Source organism: Ambystoma mexicanum, chromosome 3p (assembly GCF_040938575.1).
Source record: "Ambystoma mexicanum isolate Mex_15411 chromosome 3p, UKY_AmexF1_1, whole genome shotgun sequence".
Lineage (NCBI taxonomy): Eukaryota > Metazoa > Chordata > Amphibia > Caudata > Ambystomatidae > Ambystoma > Ambystoma mexicanum.
Window position 1 is genome coordinate 393,851,082 of NC_090925.1, and position 14,119 is coordinate 393,865,200.

Here is a 14,119-nt window from a genome sequence, read left to right on the forward strand (position 1 = left end):
CTCATTGTGATGATGGGCAAGCAGACTATGAGTAGCCTGCCCATCATCTCGAATAACACCTGTTCGCCTCGTCAACCTGGCCAGCAGGGACAGAACATGATCCCGGATGGACACACCAGATGGTAAGGGGGTGTTGGTCTGGGTGGAGGCATCCTGGCAGGCGCGCACTTATGCATTCGATGGTGCAGGGACAGAATTTTGCACAGGCACCTCCAGAGTGGCCCGCACAGCCTCATGCCCCTGTGACAGGACTGCACCAAGCAAGCCCAACTCAACAACCCCATCTGACCGCATGGATCAGGCTGCAACGGTCACCTCCTCCACCCCCCCTCCGTCAACCTGAATGACTCCAGGGTGTCTTCTGCCATGGATGGCCCATGTGTGGCATCGCCTGGCCCCAACGCTGCTGAAGAATCCCCTCTCACCTTCAGCTTCTTGGACTCGCCACCAGCAGCCATGCCCGATGTCATTGGTGCTGCTGCAGACACATAGCTCCCCAAAGATGACCTGTCACAGCGGCGTGGCTGGGGCCTGAGCCTCTGTCTGGTGGAGACATCCCTGCATCCATTCTCCACAGCACTTCTTCCGCCCTCTTTATCAGATGCAACAGTGGAAAAGGAGACACAGAACAGCAATATCAATGTACTGCACCAAATCTGGTGTGGCATCACCAACATTCACAGGAACACGACTTGTCAAAGGAACAACCATCAACCTCCACACCCACACACATGGACATGCAATACACATCCCTGCAGACACCTGCCTAGTCATCACTCCACACAATCACATCAAACTACATGCCACTGTCACAACCAAATCAATTGTGTATGCCATATACACATGCATCAATTCCACATGCACACATGAGCATTCCAGAGCACCAAGCACATACACATGAGCATCATGCATGCACATGACATGGGCAACACTAAATCAACGTGCACACTTGCCATCCTTGCACTTCTCAGACACAAGTAACATTGCGGGTGCACGGTCTGCAAGACAGCACACTACAACACACTATGCAAGTAAGAGCACATTTCAAAACCACAGATGTCTGAATGGACACATGGGGAGCAATGTCTGGAGCATGCATGCAGACATCTGTCTCAGAAACATACTTGCTGCAATCGCAAGGAGGTCACTGCTGAAATGCAGGCACATGCACAACACACATGCACCATAGAGCAGTGCACCACATGCCTACTCATCAGTCAACTCCAGACGTTGTCGTAATTCACAGACCTGGGAATGCAGTGCTGGGTAGAACCTCTCCAGGCCCGATGTTGTTGATGAAAAGCTTGCACCTGCGTGCACGGTGCCCCTCTGTGGTAGCACCGGCCTTAATGTAGCGCAGGGCCTTACTGTGGGTCCTGGATTTCAGATCCTCCCAGAGTTTATGGACATTGTTGAATGTGCGAACTGCCATCCCCTCCATCTTGATGGCATCCGTGATCCCATTCCGGATCTGCTGACGTGCTTCCTTGCAGCGTTGCATCACTGGGTTGAAGAGGGCTTCACAATGCTCCAGGACCTTCACCACCAGGATGTCAACTTCAATGATGCTGTAGTCGACAGCCATCTGCCTCGCTGCCATGGGTTTGGCACTATGGTCAGAGGATGATGGTGCTGATATGTCAACCCCCGAGGCATGTGTGGGTGGGCAAGGTGGTCCTGGAGATGGGCTGTGGAGCGGTGGTCGTGGTATGACACTGTGGGAGTCCAACAAAGCATCTGAGGTGGTCACAGGGCCGGAGGCAGGAGTCTAGGCAATGGCTGGACAGCAGGCACTCCAAACTCCATGCAGGTGGGCAGCAGGCACACACACTGCAATGTATTCCTCATTGCCTGCGAGCCCCGTTGGTCTCTGCCCTAGTCCTCAGCTGGATTGATTACTGTAACTCTTTATATTTGGCTCAACCGGACTATTTGTTACGGCATCTGCAGGTTCTTCAAAATTCTGCAGCCCGTCTTGCCACTGGTACTCCCTATTGGGAACATATTCCGCCAGTTCTTAATTCCCTTCACTGGCTTCCAGTGGCAAAGCATGTGCTTTTCAAATCTCTATGCTTGGTTCACAGGACCTTCTATGCTGCTGGCCCAGAATACCTGCAGCTAAATTTTTGACCCTATGTTCCTGTCGGCATGCTATGCTCTGCAGACCGCTCTCTTTTGCAACGGACCCTGTCCCTAGGGTCCGTTGCGCGAGAACTGGAGTCAAAACTGCCATTCTGTGGAATGCTCTCCCAGCTGCCCTCCGCGCGGTATCTGGTCACTTACAGTTCAGGAAGGCTCTGTAGACTTTACTTTTTTGTCTTTCTTTCCCTCTTGTGATTCCAATGATCTCAGTCTTAGCACCAGGTTGCCTCTCGTTGTCGGTTGTGCTGTACTTCGGTACGAAAAACTATAACACAACATAACTGAACAGCAGCAGCAGATGGAAAGGTTGGAGGCAGCACAGGGCAGGAGGAGGCAGGTAAAATGGCAGGAGCATGGGTCTTCTGTGTTTCACAACGAAGGCAACCGGAAACAGAGTGAAGGGACTATGCACGTGAAAACGTAAGAACTGAAAAAAGCATCGACACGTGAAAGCAGAGGAAAGGCCCTCAGGTCGTAACTTACCTGACACGCACTGCATGCAGGTGTTGACCATGCTATAGTTGGGACTACATAAGGACATGGGAAAGCAACACTGAAAGTGCGTGCGAAGGGGAGGAAATGGACGAGTGTAGTACACATGTATTTTGGGGTGCCACGCATTCCGTTCACTTCAGGGACCGTACATACTTGTTATTTTGCTGGGGATTTGCCTCCGCGCATACATGCATTTACTTTAGATTTTTGCAAGGCTAGTGGTGAGCCTAGTATGCATTTGTTTCATCTTTGGGTGCCCCTGTGTATCGCCTACCACTATTTTTACATTTCTTGTAGCTTTTAGTGTTTTGCGTATGCATTTTTTGTGTTGGTGGGTGCCACTGCGTATCGTGTAACGCTTTTTTGTTCTTTTGGAAGCTATCCAGGAATCGTGTATGCATTTTATTTTCTGGGTGCATGTGTGTTACGTGTACCATACTATCCACATCTGGGGTACATTTGAGCCTTGCTGGACCACAGAACTATGTCTCACATCACGTAGACTGCCCCCTCACTCATATTGCCCAGGAAAATAACTTGGTGTGCCTTCCATATTTTAGTTACACCTGTCACAAGAGTGCAAAGGCCCCAAGAGGGAAAGGGGGCAGGCATGGCTGGGGTCAGGGAAGTGCTGTGGAAGTAGCTGCCCAGGCCCCAGGGGGTCAGGGAAGTGCTGTCGAAGCAGCTGCCCCAGCACCAGGGGGTCAGGGATGTGCTGTGGAAGCAGCTGCCCCAGCCCAAAAGGGTAAGGGACGTGCTGTGGAAGCAGCTGCCCCAGCCCCAGGGGGTCAGGGATGTGCTGTGGAAGCAACTGCCCCAGCCCAAAAGGGTAAAGGGATGTGCTGTGGAAGCAGCTGCCCTCAGCCTCAAGGGGTCATGCCATGCCCCAGGCCACTTGTCCGGCATCTGGACCTGAAAGTGGTCCCAGCCATACAGGAGTGGCACCAACACCTCATGCCACCCGTGGCAAGAAGGCAAAGCCTGCACAACAGGAACAGGCTCAACCCATGACACAGCACAGGGCACTGGCATGTTGAGGAAAAACATCCATGATGAAGAACTCCAGATCCTCATGGACTAAGTGACCATTCACCACCGTGACATGTGCCTGCAACCGGGGAGCACACAGACAACTGCTCAGCGTATGGTGCATTGGCAACATGTGACAGACAAGATCACACCTTAGAATTTGAGAAGTGCACTGCGGCACAGGAAGTGAAGCACTGGAATGATCTCACGCGTCGCACCAAGTCCAAGCAGGATGCCAACCTGGCCACTGCTCTGACAACTGGAGGGGGATCCCCACAGGAGGAGGAGTTGACCCAGCCTGAGGAGGCTATAAGCCCATTCATATTACTGGAACAGGTACAAAGCGTGGGAGGCCTGGAAAAAATTACAAGGCCACGTCTGGTGAGTGACCAACATTGTGTATCCTGAGTATGTGTGGTAATGTATCACTAAGATATCTGATTGTGGTTTACATATGGCTGCATTGGAATGACTGCCCTGGATGAACCATGTCATGTGGTGGGCTGACTCCTGTCCAGTGGACACAATAGTGGATACAAACCATGTGGTGTACATCAGTAGAACATGTCCGCGTGACACTACTCATCCCCACAAGCATCCCCCTCAATGTCTACTACATGATACCACAGCATGCACAGTTGCTTGCTCCATCCTTCATGTGAGTGACCCTGCTCTGCGAAACATGTGCATGTGTCCCAAATCCTAGTTACACTTCATGCCATTCAGGGTATTGAATCTCTTTTCACACATGTACGTATGTGCTGCCATCAAAGCTGACACAATACATGCCTTACGGCGTGCCCTAAGGAAGTGTGCATATGTTGCCCTCCCAAACTCAGCCCACACTCCATGGGCCCACACCCCTCTCCCTTTTGTGGGTCACTGTACCTTGTTCCTATCTACAACTCCATTAACTTACTCTCCACTTCACGGACCTTACCTAGGTGGACCTCTTACTGCCATACATGACCTAGGACTATTTCCTGTTTCCAAGACTTACGGCATGTTCTCATTGTCTCCAGTCTCTGTAACAAAACAACACTGTTGTGCCATGTGATGGCAGCAGCATCGTATGTGAAAATGTGTGACTGCCTGTTGCCATGTAATGTAATTGCACGTCGCAGAGACACATGTCCATCACCATTTCACTGGCCTTAGTCAAGAGAGTCTTGTACCATGGCCCATGACGTCTATCTTAACAACCCTATTGGTTGGAAATGTGTCCACTGCCAGCATGGCCCTGAGCAGGGGATTTGTTGGCCAGTCTGCATATGCCATGCTCCCATTTCTTGTTGCCCATAGTGTGTGGATGCTGTATTTCTTATGACTACATCCTCTGCATTTTGTTGCATGACAGAAATGTGATACACATGTTTACGGTAGACACGTTGCACATGACTCCACATGTCTTTTTCTGTCCATGTGCAGGTGAGGATGCACCAGATGCAGAGGAGGAGGGGGAGGATGAAGAAGAGTTTGTGGTGCTTCAGACCACCAGTGAAGGATGAGAGAATCCAATGGCGCTCTAGACAATCCTCAACCATGCTGCACTCTCTTCTGACTCTTGTGACTCAGCTGGCTCTGATGCTGAACCGGATGTGCAGTCCTCAATGCTGGTGGAGGTGAGCGCACCAATAGGTGGAGCAGTTGGGGGCTGTGAGGCTGCAGGGGGTCAGGTGCCTTTGCAAGGCCAGTCAGTGGTGGGCCCCGCCTGTGGTGGTTATGGCTGTAAGGCCACCCTCCCATGTATTGGTTTCTGGTCCTGGGACAGATGTCCAAAGGAGGATTGCAGACCTGCTGCCTAGGACAGGGACATCACAGCAAGGGCCATGCCTCCTTGCATCAGGCAGATATGCCCCCCGCACATGTGGGGGACATGTGCAGGCTGGGCAGACAGAGTGGGAGCAGCAGATGTTGCATTCCACACACCGACAGGGTGATGCCTTTCAGAGTTTGGCTGAGGGCATGGATAGGTTGGCCATTTCCATGACCTCCCCAGCAACACAGGTGGTGCAACAGCTGCAGGCCATGAGGTCCTCATGCCTCTCCCACAGACTGCGCATGGAGGCCAACATCAGGGGCCGACAGTCAGATTTGCAGTGTCTGCAGGCATCCCTGCTTGCAGAGGGTCAGGCACACAGGGATGAGATGTTGGACCACAGGACTGTCCGTAAGGAACATGCAGTCACCAAAAGACTGTTCCACCAGGAGGTGTTGGCATTGAGGCAGACAATCTCTGAGGCACTCCGTGCCACACGTGAGGTTGTGTACAGGGACCTCACAACCCTCAGTCTGCTTGTGCATTCATCAGTGTCACGCCTGGCAGCTACCACTGAGGACCAGGCCAGGGCACTGCATGGTCAGCTTCCAGAACCCCTTCCACCTGCAGATTTCCCCCAGGATGGGGGTGCCAGCACAAACATGCCACCTGGTCCACCATTCCTGTGAGGTCCATGAGCCCATGGAGGTTTGTTTTGTTGTTTTGTTTGTTTTGTATTGGACATCCACTCATGTTAAATGTTAAATGTTAAAGGTATTTGTATCGCGCACCGTCACCAACGGAGTTGGTCCCCATGCGCTCTGGTGGATCTGCAAATCAGAAGGTGGGATGGGTTAGTAGGTGAAGCGGGAGTAGGATAGTGAGAGGAGTGGTGTTCTGTTGGCAGCTTCGACTCAGTATACAACGGGTGCTGAGCCACGGTGCGAGTATTGGATCAATGTCAGTCTCCGTGTGCTGTTGGTGTTGCTTATGTGTTGTTGCGGTATTGTGAAGTGCGTGCGGGTTGTTGTGCGAGAGATGGTTGTGTGAGATTTTTGAGTGAGATAAGTCTGCAGAAATGCTGAGTTTTTTGTTAGTCGGTTTGTATGAAGGTTAACAGAAGTTCAGAAATCTGTCCGAGTGTGGCACTCGCCAATCCTCCCAATTTCATCAGGTTGTGCAAAGAGGCTATGCCTGGCAGGGTTTGGTTTATGTGGGGTGCTTCCTGTGCTGTTCTAACACACTTTGTAAGTGTTACGATTGTTCCTCGCCGTTCTATTCTAGCCAGCTCTGTAGGTGTTCTAATGGTGATGGATTGATTAATCTGGGTTGGGTGTCTATTCTTCTCCTTGGGCGCTGGGGCTGGTGTAGCGGACTCCTCTCAAACTTTCTATCTAAATGCATCTGCCGGTTTGGATATGGTCCGTCCGAAGGGATTGGGTGAGACATTAGGGCTTTCGTCTGGGTCTGAGTATGTGATCAGTCTCAGGAGAGCTCCTTTTGTGGCTATTTCCCATGATATCTTATGGTTTGTCGTGTGGTCGGTTCTTTGGGTTCAGTGTTTGTACATTTGAGAGTGGCCGAGGTTGGTGTTATTTTCGTTGTAGTTTTAATGGGGTGGCCATTCTAGTGTGTCGCTGTTGTTGTTACGGTGTGAAGAGCCATGATTTGAGGAGTTTCCTCGATGCTAGGTGGTTTGTTGTGTTCCGTATATTCTTAGGTAGGTCATTCCAGGTTTTCGTGCCTGGTGAGAGAAAGAGGATCCTCCGAGTTTTCTTCTGTTGTAGGGTATTGGCGTAGTCTACTCTGGACATGATCAGAGCGATGATGGTAAGTGTTTTGTTGGCGAATGACAGGAACGGTAGGATCCTTTTTGCTGCTCGCAGGAGGAAGAAACATTTCTTGAGTAGACAGTTTACTTGTGGCTCTAGGGTGAGGTGGTTATCCATCAGGACCCCAAGGTTTTTTTTCAGTTGATGATGGTTCTGGTGTGGTGCCGAGCTCTCTTGGCCAGGGGATGTAGATGATGTCTCCTCCCTTTTTTGAAACTATCATTATCTCTGTTTTGCCTGGGTTGATTTTGAGGTGGTTGAGGTTCATCCAGTTGAATATCTCACAAAGGCAATTCTCTAGGGTAGTGTTTTCTTCTCGGGTGTCTTGTATGTTGAAGATTATTTGACTATCGTCGGCGTAGTTGTAGCATGTGAGGCCGTGTTTTTTGATGAGTTTGATTAATAGGTACATGTAGATGTTGAGTAGAAGCGGTGAGAAGGATGATCCTTGTGGTACTCCGCACGTGGAGTCTCTAGGTTTGGATTTAAAAGGTTTCATCCATACGGTTTTGGTTCTGTTTGTTAGGAAGGATTTGATCCATAGTAGGGTGGTGTCTGTTACCCCTAGTACTTCTAATCTCTTTATGAGTATCTCATGGTTGACAGTGTCGAAATCTGCGGACAGGTCAAGGAGAATCAGGGCGGTGCTGTTGTCCGAGTCTGCATTCGTTTTTAGGTTGTCCCATATTGAGAGGAGAGCTGATTCTGTTCCTCTCATTGGTCTGAAATCTGCTTGTGCCTGGTCTAGTAGGCAGTGCTCTTCTATGAATTCTTGGGTTATTTTGTAGACATACGTTTCTATCAATTTGGCTATGTAGGGTATATTGATGATGGGTCTGTAGTTGGATAAGTTCTCTATGTTTCCTGTTGTGTCTTTGAGTAGCGGCTGGATGTACGCTGATTTCAAGGCCTTTGGTACTTCACCTGTTGAGATTGAGAGGTTGAGGAGATTCCTGTGGTATTCCATGGGGGTTCCTTGTTTGAGAATTGTTTTGTGTATGTCCGGGAGGCAAGGGTCTTCAGGAGAGCCTGATTTGTTGCTTTGGTTTACCAGTTTGACGAAAGCCTCAACTGATATTTCTGGGAAGCTTCGTAGCTTGTTTGGGTGTTCTTCGCCGGAGTCGCTGGGGACTGAGCTGTGATTGCTTGGTCTGTTTTGTATGGTGTTTGGATGGAGGTTATTTTGTTTTTGAAGTGGTCTCCTAGGTCATCGCAAAGTTTCATCGATGGAATTGGCGTGTTGTTGCAGCCCGGTTGGTTTTTTATTTCGCTTATGATTTTGAAGAGTTCTTTTTGTGCGTTTGGTGCTATGAAGATTCAGTTGTCGTAATGTTTCCTCTTTGCTTTTTGTATTTCCTTTTTATATGAGTCAATCTGTTTCAAGAATTTCAATTTGTTTGCAGTGGTGTTGTTGGTCCTCCATTCAAATTCTAGTTTTTGTTTTTTTCTTTTCATGGCGCTGAGTAGTGGGGTGAAACATTTTGCTGTTATCTTCTTACTTGATGGGGTGAAGGGCTTTTCTTTGGCGATGTTGTCTAGAGTTGTTGCAATCCAGGTGTGGAGCGGGCAACTTTTTTGTCTAGGTCTGCTTCTTCCATGGTTGATGCTTGTGGTTTACTGAGTCCTAGGAGCTCGGTTCGGTTGGAGTTTTTTATGGTTCTCCAGTTTCTTTTCATCATGATCAGTGTTTTTTCTTGTTGCTTTTTTGTTGGAGCGGCCGTTGTGATTATGAATGGAATGATGAGGTGGTCGCTCCAGAGTATTTGAATTGGGGGTGCCGTGGTGATGAGATCCTTGTTGGCGAAGATTGTGTCGAGTGTGTGCCCTGCTGAGTGTGTTGCTCCTTTGACTAGTTGTTGTAGGTTCATAGCTGCTAGTTGGGCAATTAAGGATTTTTGTGTGGTTGTGGTTTCTTCATCAAACCAGATGTTGAAGTCTCCGAGGATGATCAGATGATTGTACTTGATGGCTAGGATGGTGATTGCTTCCGTGAATGCATCTATGAAAGTCGCATCATAGGTTGGTGGTCTGTATATCAGTATGAATTTCAGGTTAGTATTGGGGTTTACTGATAGCCGTAGTATTAAGGATTCGCATTTATCGATGTTTAGAGGATCTTCCAATTTGATGGCCAATTGTTCCTTGTGACTTGTTCCTTGTTCCTTGTGCCAATTGTTCCTCCCCTCTTTTGGATTTCCTGTTTGCTTGGATGCATTTGAAGTCTTCAGGCAGGCAGTTGTTGAGGGTGATCTTGTAGTTGTCATCTAGCCATGTTTCGGTTACAAATAGGATGTCTATGCCTCCTTCTGATAGGAGGTTGGATATTTCCGTTGAATGTTTGGACATTGACCTTGCGTTTATTACGTTACAGTGGATTCTCTGGGTGTGATTTTGTTTTGTGGTTATTCGTTGTTCAAGTTTGTAGTTATCTGGTTGTGGTGTTTCCGCATTGGTGTTCGTAGGATGAAGAACGGCGACGGCTGCTTCTTCATTGAACCGATCCAACAGATTGGTAACAGGGCTGATCAGTCGTGGTGTTTCTGCTGTGACGCTGCTCGGATGAAGGTCAGCAATGGCTTCTTCATTGAGTCCGACATGTGGAAGTTGACGTGCATCCTACCCCCACCCCCTGTCCATGATGGGCATTTTTGATTTTTTTGTTGTTGTCTCTTTTATAGACCCCACGCCCGAATGTTAGCATGTTATTTTTGAGTTGCCCTTTCCAGGTCTTTTTTTTTCTTATTTTTTCTATTTGAGTTTTTGACTTGGAGTTGTACAGTTGCCCTGTCAAGGTCATGATGTATACAGTGGTGGACATGCAGTCATGCAGAGTGAGGTCAACTTGCATGTTTGCATGGTGGTGCTCAGGATGGCATGTGTAGGTAACTATGGGTTCAGTGTATACAGACACATGTGTGCTGTGTGAATGGTACTGTATTATGCCTGTTGTAATGCCTTGTCCCATGTTGTTTCAGTAATCCGTAATGAGGCGGTGACTGCAGCCCCGGGAGGGACACCCTACAGCCTTTGACGTACATGCTCCCCATGCACTCCGCCAGGCACTGGCCCTCCTCTCACTCATTTGGAGACACAGTTCCCAGTGGAGATGATGCAAGATTCACATCATGCCGGCTTAGTCAGCAGGTAGGCATGAGCACTGTCTTGCTTGTTGAGCATTCATCATTCTTTCCCATGTTTGCTGCATGTGGCAGTTTCCATATAAGTGTTTTGCATGCTGCCATACAGGATTGTTTTTCAAGTGGTATTCATGTCAATGTCCTCCTCCCTCAGTCAACTCAGCTGTGCCCGCACCCACTGTGGTGTAGTGCATGTCCTTGGCCATCTCCACTCAAGGCAATGTACTCCTTGATGTGTTTATCACTTGGCCTTCCCTCTCACTCTCGCTCACTCTCTCTCTGTTGTGCTATGCTGCACTCATGGGCAGATCACAGTCTATGGCCTGTCACCCTCTTACACCCTGTGTCCCCTTCTTGCACCCCGTGTCCTTCTGCTGTGGGTGGTCTCTGCATATTTTCGTCTTCCATTCATGTGTCATCATGGATGTGCAGTTTCTCTCTGTTGTTACAATGCATGTCTTTACATTTAGGGGATGTGTTTCCCTGTGGGTTGCATCATATGCACGGCAGGCGGTTACCCTGTGCAGGTAAGTGACAGGCATTTGCAGACCCTTGTGTGGTGTTTGGCTGGGGGTCTTGCACTGTGTGTGATCACTTTAGATTGACTTGTCTTGTGGGGCCCCGGTATTTCTCCGTGGGTGCATGTGTCACATGGCGTGGTTCTGGTTATATGTCTGGACCTGGTGTGGTTTCTATGGATTCATGGCGCCACAGGTTGCAGATTCCAAACTGTGGGTGTTCCAGCTATGTGGGCCTTTCTTTGGTGGTTGTGAGTGGGTGGCAGGGCCAGCTGTTTGTGGCCTTTGACAGGTGTTGATGGTTGTGCTGGTGTGTGTTTCATTGCCTTTTGCACATGCGTACTGAGTAACACTTTGCATCCTATGCAATGCTTGTGGGGTAGTGGTTTGATGGCAAGGTTGGCCTCTCTTCCTCAGGGTTCCCCATTGATGTTGTGCAGTTATGATCCACAACGATGGGACCATTGATGCACTTTTTGGGATGCTATGTTGTGTACAGGCACACTACGTTGTGTAGTGTTGGTGTTTTCACATGCCTGTCCCATTGCATGCTGCACCATGGTGTTTGTGGCTTCAAATTGATTGTGCATGTTGAGGATGCATTCAATCGAATGCACAATTGAACAACTGTATGCTGTCACAATGATGTCTGCATTGACCTTGTACTTTTCCCTTGCATCCTACCTTTTGCACGCATGTATCCTTGTTTGCAGTTTCACATTGCTTTGTCATGTCTGCTTATGTCTCTCATGGCAGTTGCCTCGGGTGCCCTCCCTAACGGTCTGACCTCAGCCTCTGTGAAATGCTGCTCCAGCATGATCCCGCCTGCAGTACCAGAGGTGAGTGTTTGTGTACTGGCCTTCTTGTGCTTTGCATCATGGGCTCCCATGACTGTGTTCACTGCACTGTCCCACTACTACGCTGGTGATGGCTTGCCTTGTCACATCATTGTTTGTCTTCCAGGAGGGGTCCTTGCTTTTTTGGTGTCTCAATTATCTCTATTGCTGATATATTTTCATTTTCATGCAGGATTTTGACTGATGCGTGTGTTGAGTATGTGCCATCGGCTTGGAAATGGGGATATCTGACGTGCACATTTACTGCATGGCATTCAGGGGGTATGGCAGTGTGGGGGTTGTGGTTGTTTGTCAGTGTGTGTGCTTTGTGTGTTTGAATTGCATGCAGTATGCGTGTGTGCTGAGACACATGTTGATGGTTATCTTGTGAGTTGTTATTTGCATGTGTTGCATGAGTTGCATGTCACTGAGGGGGGCACGTGTGTATGTACTTTTTGGGTACATGGATGTATTGGCTGCACACAGTTTGCATTTTTTCATTGTCTGCAGATACTTCTGAAATGGGGACTTCCAGCTCTTTAAGATGAGTAGCAATACCCTTGAGATGGATGGGGATACAGAATTTAATCAAACATCAATAATTCAGATGACACTAACAGCTTGGCAAAATGTTTGTCTGTTTTAATGTAAGTAAGTAAAACACAGAGTACAATGAACATCAGCAATATCTCGATACACAACTCTCAACTCATTTAAGAAAAAATATATTTTTATAGACCAAATGTGTCGCTACTGACGTGTAGACCTGCGTCAATACCAACGTCATCCTACGTAGCAAGCTTCTAAAACCGGGAAGCGGGATTGGCTGTAAGTGAACTACTAAGTATAGGTGTAATATCTGTATAGAGTAACCGAGAGCAATTATTGGATAGTCAACAACAGGTGGGACAACTAAGCCCTCCCTTCAAAATGGCCACTATGAACGTCACTAAATGTACAACGTCCCATTGGCTACACAACTATAGGACCCCCAACTACATGGCTCTATATAATTTGGTTGGCTACTAACACCCGTCAATAACTTTACTCCTCCGTGAGCAGCAGGCAAACTGAACAACCAGGTGCGGGTGAGCTTGTCTCAATACCAGCTTCCCACCAATTAAAAAGGACACTACATCATCACCTCAACGGTTCAGTGTCAATTAGTGTCTGAAGTTGGCTTTGAGTTTGTACTGTTCTCTGGGATTTTTTAAGGAGTATCAGTACTGTCTGGCTTCCATGTGTAGGTGTGATCTGCCTATGCGTCCAACTTTCTTCCATCACGTGACTGGACACCATGAATTAAGCCTTTTTCATGTATTTAACTGTATTTTCCTATTGTCTTCTGACGTCTTTGTTTATACTTGACCTTCTTGAACAGGAGTTTCTGTTCTTTCACGTTCATTGTATCTAATGTCAGCCAATTTTAGTTCTGATAAGACCTTGGCTCTTTGGCTTGTTCAAGACTGCTATATACGTAGTGGAATCTTCATTTTCTATTCAATCCATATGTATCTATGAGGTATATATGTATATGTGGCGCTTGCCGCAATCTATTTACTATAAGCATTTGGCTAGCTTAATGATTGCTTTGCTGCTTGTGTTTTATTGCATCTGTATACATTTAAACTAACTAAATATCTTCATCACGTTTGTGGGATACGTTTCTTCATCTTGATCCCAAAATGTCACCTATCCTTAGTACTTCCTCATTCTTCATAAATCGTCTTCCTCTCAGGTCTGATTGTCTTCTATCTATGGATTCGATTCAGTTTCGTATGACGTCACCATTCATCCTGGTCATTCAGTTTCTTTGTTTCATCAGGAATCGCATTCAGATGACCATTATAGTGTCTTGGGTATAGGTTTCTTTAATTGATACTTTACTTCCCATATTCTCTTAGGTATAGGCATTCTTATGGGTACTGCACAGAGTTGTTGCTCTTCTTCGTGCCTTCTGATTGGTGTAGTATATGTCACATACTTTAGTTCATACTTCTCAGGTAATGTAGGCGGGGTAGGTGGCTTAGGGGTACTTGGCTCCTCCTCTACACTTCCATCACGGAATGATGGCTATTTCATGGGATGAATTTTGACTGTCGACTGCATGCCCAGGGGCAGGTAACATGTGCATTTATGTTGAACCATAAGGAATGGCTACATTAGTTGCTGCATGTGTGGATGTGGATATTCTGGTGTGTCGCCCACTTTGTCACAATTGTCAATTACCTCTTGTTCAGTGGTTCATTTGGGATGGGATGCATTGTGGTCATGTTGCTAGATTCTATGTCACACGGGGATCCTTACTGCACTGCTTTTACACACACCTCACTAGGGACATGTTTGTGCACATCATGCACATTCTAGAATG